At 36.7% G+C, this 7,011-nt stretch overlaps 1 pseudogene; it reads right to left on the bottom strand.

Moving 5' to 3' along the window:
- Positions 1–1,595: 1,595 nt before the first annotated feature.
- On the bottom strand, positions 1,596–5,122 carry LOC109177407 (annotated as a pseudogene).
- Positions 5,123–7,011: the final 1,889 nt, after the last annotated feature.

Genomic DNA, 7,011 nt, shown 5'->3' on the forward strand with positions numbered 1-7,011 from the left:
ATCTATAAACAATAAATTTTTATTCATCTAGACTTTTTAGCAGGTTTCCAGGTTACTTTGATGACATGGCAACGGGTATGTGTTGATGTGGACTTATTTTTAAGATTCAACACCCATTTCAAAGACTATGTGCTGATGTGGCATGGACTGACGACTGATCTTCAACGCCATGGACTGAGCTCCTTCTATAAATCGCCGGAGTCAGCACCAGCAGCCATAGCAATGACTGACCACCACGGCACACAGTGCTGACCAACCCAGATTCCGGCGACCTGACAACCACCCTTGTTATGTTCATCTCGGCCAAACCAACAGCCACCCCATTCACTAAACTATTTCCAGCCGGCAGTAAAATAAAAAGAGGAAGAGATAATGGCAGTCAATAACACCGGACTCCACACTCCACACTCTTAGCACGATGTTAATCAGAAACCAAGAAGACGATATCACGATGTAGTTCAATCAGCTGAAGCTAATACATACTCCATACACAGTAACAAACGCGATAAATATATACAAGATTATCGAGCAAAGAAAGGTACCATCAGACTCGTCGAAGTTGACAACGGAGACGCTGCGGCGAGTTCTGGAGAATAGATCCAAGGAGTCATCAGAGGGGTCTTTGTTGGAGGCTCCATTGACGCTAAGGCCACGCCGGAGCTGTGGTGCTACTAGAAAACTCTTCCCCCCTCTGATCATAGAGTCCCTAAAGCTCCGATTCATCTTGCATCAATCAGTGGCGGTAATCACTCCAGCATTACGAGTAATAGAAGAATTTGTGAGGCTCGGCTAGTGAGCCAAACGGACCGGGAAGCCCGAGTCTTTGGCGAGGTTGTAGATTGGATATGTGAGAATGAGAAAAATGTGAGAGAGCTGGGAAAGAGGAAGGGGAAGGAGGCAAAAGCATGTTACGCATACTAAACAACTAACAGGCAGGCAGGTAAGGAAGACAACTCTAAACATTAGGGTGTGAATTTGTAACTAAACTAAAGACCAAACCTTTTATGGATTGTGAATCAGATGTTCCCTCAAGTCCACTGCCTTCGAGTTTCTGCCGGCAAGTCTTGGCCGAGGGTGAGGACCAGAATCCCCACCACGACGTGAAGCCATCCCAGAATGAAGAAAGTGATCCTCCAGGTGTTGAACGGAGTTGCCCCGGCTGGCCAGATTATGTCGTAAAGAACTGAGGATAGATTAGTCGGAGAAGAACAAAGAGAGATCGAGACAAAATGCTGAGAAAGTATAAAAAAAATGCCATGTTATATTTTTAATACATATTTAAATAAGCTAATAAAAAAGACACCTCCACGTCAGCATATTATAATGGGTAACTTGATGGCAACCTGCTAAAATGTCTAAACAAATAAAATTTTATGGTTTGTACATCAAAATAACATGCATATATAAAAGGTCAGGGTGCGGCATGACATATTGCAATTGGTTCGTGGTGCGATTTGACACTTTAGCCTAATTATTTTGACTGCTTCGAATTAGACCAAGAGTGTTCCGGATTAGGCCTGGTAACTTATCCAATTATCTTGTCACACACATCGTGACAATTTTAAGCATGTATTGCATCCATGCCCGATGGTACAAAATGACAACAGTGGTTCTATAAGAAAGACTGTAAAAACAGGTTCGCCTAAACATTCATAGTTTATAGTTACAAATGTCTGCAAGAACAAGAGACCATTCCCAGAGGAGGACCATACAAAGAAGACAGGCCTAAAAGACGGCGAAACAGAACAATGGTATCTACAACACACACTGCATAATCATCCCTACCAAAATCTCTTACCATAGATGAAAACGAAAATGCAGATTTCTATAAGACTGCAGATTGTCGCTTAATAGCCTACAAGAAATTGAAATTTTATGTTATTTAGAGTCGAAATGACCTCGTTTGTTCCACAGCGCGGGACTCAGATCAGGGAAGCACCATTCTATTATATATCCAGCTGAATGGAATGGCGGGCGCTTGTTTGGCCCTCCCTTGAGCTCTCTCTTCCAGTCTTCTGATTCTAGGGGGCAACCTGCACACATATTATTGAGCTTTTCTACCTTCAGATGATAGTCCGGTCAGATATTCTACTTTCCATCTTCCCACAAGAAACTCCAATATATCTGCGTAATCTTTAGCAGTGTAGACACCGAGACGCTGAGCCACCGCAGAGAAGTGATCGAAAAGGTTGTCATCACGCCCATCGTACATCAAATGTGCTGGCATCGAAATTTTCTTCTTCATCATATCCGCAAAAGCCAATACAGTTCCATCAGGGTCTATCTCAAAAAGCTTTTCTACTATCTTGGTATATGCAGTCTCATGGCGTTTCTCATCTGAAGCTGTTGTGCCACAGATTTGGGCCAGTTTCAGGTCTCCATATTCCTTGGCATGTCTGGCTGTATTACCATGAGAGATAAAAGTTGCTCTTTCTTGAAAGGATGTATAGATAAATCCTAGGTAGGGACTGTTCTCTGTCCGAGGATCCTATAATCATTATTTGCACAAAACAAAATCATTAAAAAAAAAAAAAAGGTTAACACGAGAAATTAGTATATGGAAAAAAAAAAATTTGTAATTTATGCCCCTCCATAATATGCCAATTATCAATGATACCCCTGAATTATTAGTGGTGTAAATGTTGCCCCCAATTTTCAAAACGGTACATATATTGCCCCCCCCCCCCCCCCCCCCCCCCCACCGTACGGGAGGGGAAAATATATGTACTGTTTTGAAAAATAAAAAATGAGAGGCAACATTTACACTACAGGAGAACACTATATGTACCTTTTTGAAAATTGAGGGGCAACACTTACACCACTAATACTTCAGGGGTGACATTGATAATTGACATATTAGGGAGGGGCATAAATTACAATTTTCTCGAAAATGAATGATAATGGAATCTGAGGCAGATAAAATCATGAATATTTAAGTAAACATTTATAAAAGAGTGACAGAGCTACCGATATGTTTTCCATCCACAAAAACCCAATAAAAGATTTTGCAGCAGGAATACATTCACACGTGTATACATGCTTATTATTAAGATAAGATGGAAAAATGGTTCATGTTTAGATGAATTAGCAAAGAACAAAAAACCTACTAATATTCACTAGCAGACAGACAGGTCAACATAATGTCTCTTGTCATCTACTGCTCTTCACCATTATAAACACATGTTTAATGAAGCTTCAGAGAGCAAAATTTTGGAAATGGTTTAAATGGACATCAGAAAAATCAGTTAAAGAAAGCCTAAGTGATAAAAAACTTACCATTCCCGATCCAATCAAGTACTGAATTGTCTTCTCAATTACTCTCATGTTAACTCGCCCAGAAAGGTAGAGATACTTATTAAGGAGGTCGCCATGCCTATTCTCTTCAGCAGTCCAGGCCTTGTCCAAATAGCCCAAGAGGTAAGGCTTGCACCTGTTTCATCTCTAACCCCATCCAGGGTGTTAAGCATTGTTTGGTATGTTGGAAGGGCTTCTTCTGTGACCATATCCCCAACTAGAACAATAAAATAATCATCGGGAATTTCCACAGCCCTCTCCCTTAGTTCCTGGACTTGATCGTGAAATCCATCTGAAGCAGGGTCTGGTAGAAAATCCTGTGGTTGCCAGCACTTTTCAACTGGTTTCAAAAGAGTCAATATATTTTGGTCAGCCCAATCCTCGAGTGCTCTGAAGATTTCAATTTTCTATGGCGGCATAGAGTGTGTCACTTGAACATGCACCTCACGTGGAGGAGTAAAAGGCTTCTTCAAGTTCTCAACTTCACTAAAATTCACGACGAGAGATGTAAGGATTTGATACTTGATGATATGTATACAAAAGAAACGAATGGCAAGAAAGCTGATTTAAAACTTTTTCTAAAAAAAAAAAAAGTAAATTAGGAAGTCGATTCATGCTGAAGTAAATACATCATAACAAGCTGGCTCCAGACCTCATCTCACACTTGTCGGTACATGGAGATTCATAACAGTAAAGTGTGTACAACTTAAAGTAGCCTTTCTGTACAAGGATATTATAACCTACTATAGTCACCATTTTAAATCGAGTATAATATTTAGCAACAATGGTTATTTCTTTTCTCCCAAGAAACTACTTGAAAACTTTAAGTCCCAATTACCATCCTTGAATAACTCAACCAACTCATAATATCAATCCAGTTAGGCTACCGTCCTTGAATAACTATATAGGTACAACACAAGCTAAGGAAGACAAATTCAACTCACACCCAACTAAATGGACAAATGAAATGTTGAGTTACTTGGCTAGTTTTTTATTAAATCATTTTGAAAGAAAAATAAGAATAATTAGTGAAAATCGCCAAGGTGAACAGATCAGTGAAACAACAGAAAGTGCACCATGTGAAATGAAGTATGTCAAGCCATACACAAATGAGGATTCTATTTCACACGTGCTCTCGTGATCATAGTATTTGATAAGCCATACTCAAATGAGGATTCTATTTTACCACTTGACTGAAAAGGACAATTAATGAAATGTCAATCCTTATACCAATCAAAATATACAAACATGATGCATAACCACATTCACCCTTTGTGCTTAAAAACTCAATATGAAGACAAAAGGAATTGCATAATTGGAATACTTAACTGCACAAAAATGTTGGAAAATATAAGGCAATTGAGAAGTAAACACAAGATCAAATAACCCAAACTAGATTGAACCTTTTAGAAACCAAATTGGACCAAAGACAAGGAATTCCATATCAAAAATTGTGCAGAATTACGAAGAAACTCCCAAAAAGAGTTCAAATTAACCGAAAAAATCAAACGGGTACTGATGGATTTCAAGAATGAAACAAAAACTTCTGAATACGATTTTAAAAAATAGTAATAAACAAATAACAAGGAGAACTAACTCACTTAGTTCCTGAGCGAAGGGTTGAAGCCATGACAACCTTGGAGGATCTAAAGCTGTTGCTCGCCATTGATTGTACGGTAGAAGTATAATACTTATGAGATCGCAAACTAAGGGCATTTAGCTTCAGAGCCATGTTTTCCTTTTCTTCTTACAATTACCCCTAAAATTCCTCTACTTCCTCTTAAACTTGACAAGATTTTATTAGTGATTTTGAGCCTGTTTCACGTTCGCATTAATGAGAAAGCCGAAAGCGAATAGAAAGATGTATGTGAAAATGTGAAATGAGAATAATGAGTTTGCTATATAGAAAACTGGAAAAGTGGAAAACGAGTTGGGGATCACTGTAACTCAATTTCATAATTCTTCCCAAAACTCAATTTCATAATTAACTTAAGAAAAAGATGTGTCAAAATACGTCATTGTACTTATCATTTTTATATAATTAAGTTTCTAAATTTATACTCCTCAAAAAAAAGTTATTACATTTATAAATTATATAAATATATAAAATTTATCAATCAAACAAGTAAAATCAATTAAAATATTTTTATGATTTCTTTTAATGTAATTTAAGTTAAAAACATTTTAATCTTTACTCCCAACTATATAATAGAGGGAAAAACAATTTTTAGAACATATCATTTAGTCTCGGATTCTATCGAAAAAAAAAAATAGAAAAATCCTAATTGCACATTTCTTGCGTGTTTGATAATTTGATTGCACACTTTTTAAATTCAGTGACCTAATTGCACAAAAATAAAAAAGTATATTGGCTTATTTAACAATTTTTCCATTATCTTATATCCTTCGACATTTTAATATTGTTGGACAGCCAAAAACTTTTCTTCTTTCATTCTTTTTGGAAAACAAGAGGAAAAAAAAAAACTAATAAAATTTTGTTATGTAAGTGTCTACTATCGAGTAAACATAAAATTTATTGGCAATTTATATAGGAATCTGTATTTATAACATGTTTGGTTCAAGAAATAAATCGAGATTGGAATAACGCTCTTGGGAATAGAAATATTACATTGATTGTCTTGGGAATAGTGTTCCTTGAATAAATCGAGAGGCTTGGTATTAGTTATTCTCATAATAGCTTTTGTATTACAATATCAAAAATAGAATTTTCACACATGCTTTTATATATATAGGTCTAGGATCGGCGCGAAAGACTCTCTAGGTGAAAAATGCACACAAATTTCAGCCATTAAATTCATCTAGATGTACTGCTCTTTACAAAAAATACACTTCGAATTAACAAAAATTGTGCACTTGAAAGAACAAAAACATGCACTTGAAGGCACCAAAATGTGCACTTGGCTGAAATTTTATTCAAATACATAGGGAGACTAGGATAGAGAGACATAATTTGATTCAAATACATAGAGTCCTACTCCCCCTCAAACACAGAGTATACTAGTAACTTGTAGCTTGTCTCTAATGAAAGAAAATCTAGGACTAAGTAAAGTTTTTGTAACTATGTGAGCAAGTTGATCTTTTGTTGAGATAAAATTGACTTGAATGTCTCCAGAAGCAATTCTATCTCTATCAAAGTGATAGTCAATTTCCACGTGCTTGTTATGACATGAAAGATGAGATTTGCACACATATACGTAGCACCAAGATTATCACACCGCAACTTAGGAACAGAAATACATGGCACATTGATTTCATGCAGCACGAGACTATCCAAATTACCTCAGGACAGACATCTGCTAGAGCTTTATATTCTGCCTCAGTAGAAGATCTAGCAACAATTCTTTGTTTCTTGCATTAGCCTATATAAAGGACATCATTGCATTAGCCCATATAAAGGACATCTTCAATCAATATTTAGACAACTAGAAATTTTAGAGAAAACAAGGAGTTGGAGATCTCAACAAAAACCCCAATATTTCCTCTCTATCTTTATTCTCATTCAAACACCTTTGTCTGTTACGTGATCCTGGTTGTCCATATCAAAATCCCTGCGGGGTAATAGTAATATAAAATAAGATTATTACATTTTGTTTTTTCTTCATTTCATAGTTGTTATGAAGCCAATGCTCACCACAAATAAAAGCTCTAATAGATTGGGCATTTAATGTAGCACGATATTCATCAATCACCTTTCCC

This window comes from Ipomoea nil, unplaced genomic scaffold, assembly GCF_001879475.1.
Source record: "Ipomoea nil cultivar Tokyo-kokei standard unplaced genomic scaffold, Asagao_1.1 scaffold0804, whole genome shotgun sequence".
Lineage (NCBI taxonomy): Eukaryota > Viridiplantae > Streptophyta > Magnoliopsida > Solanales > Convolvulaceae > Ipomoea > Ipomoea nil.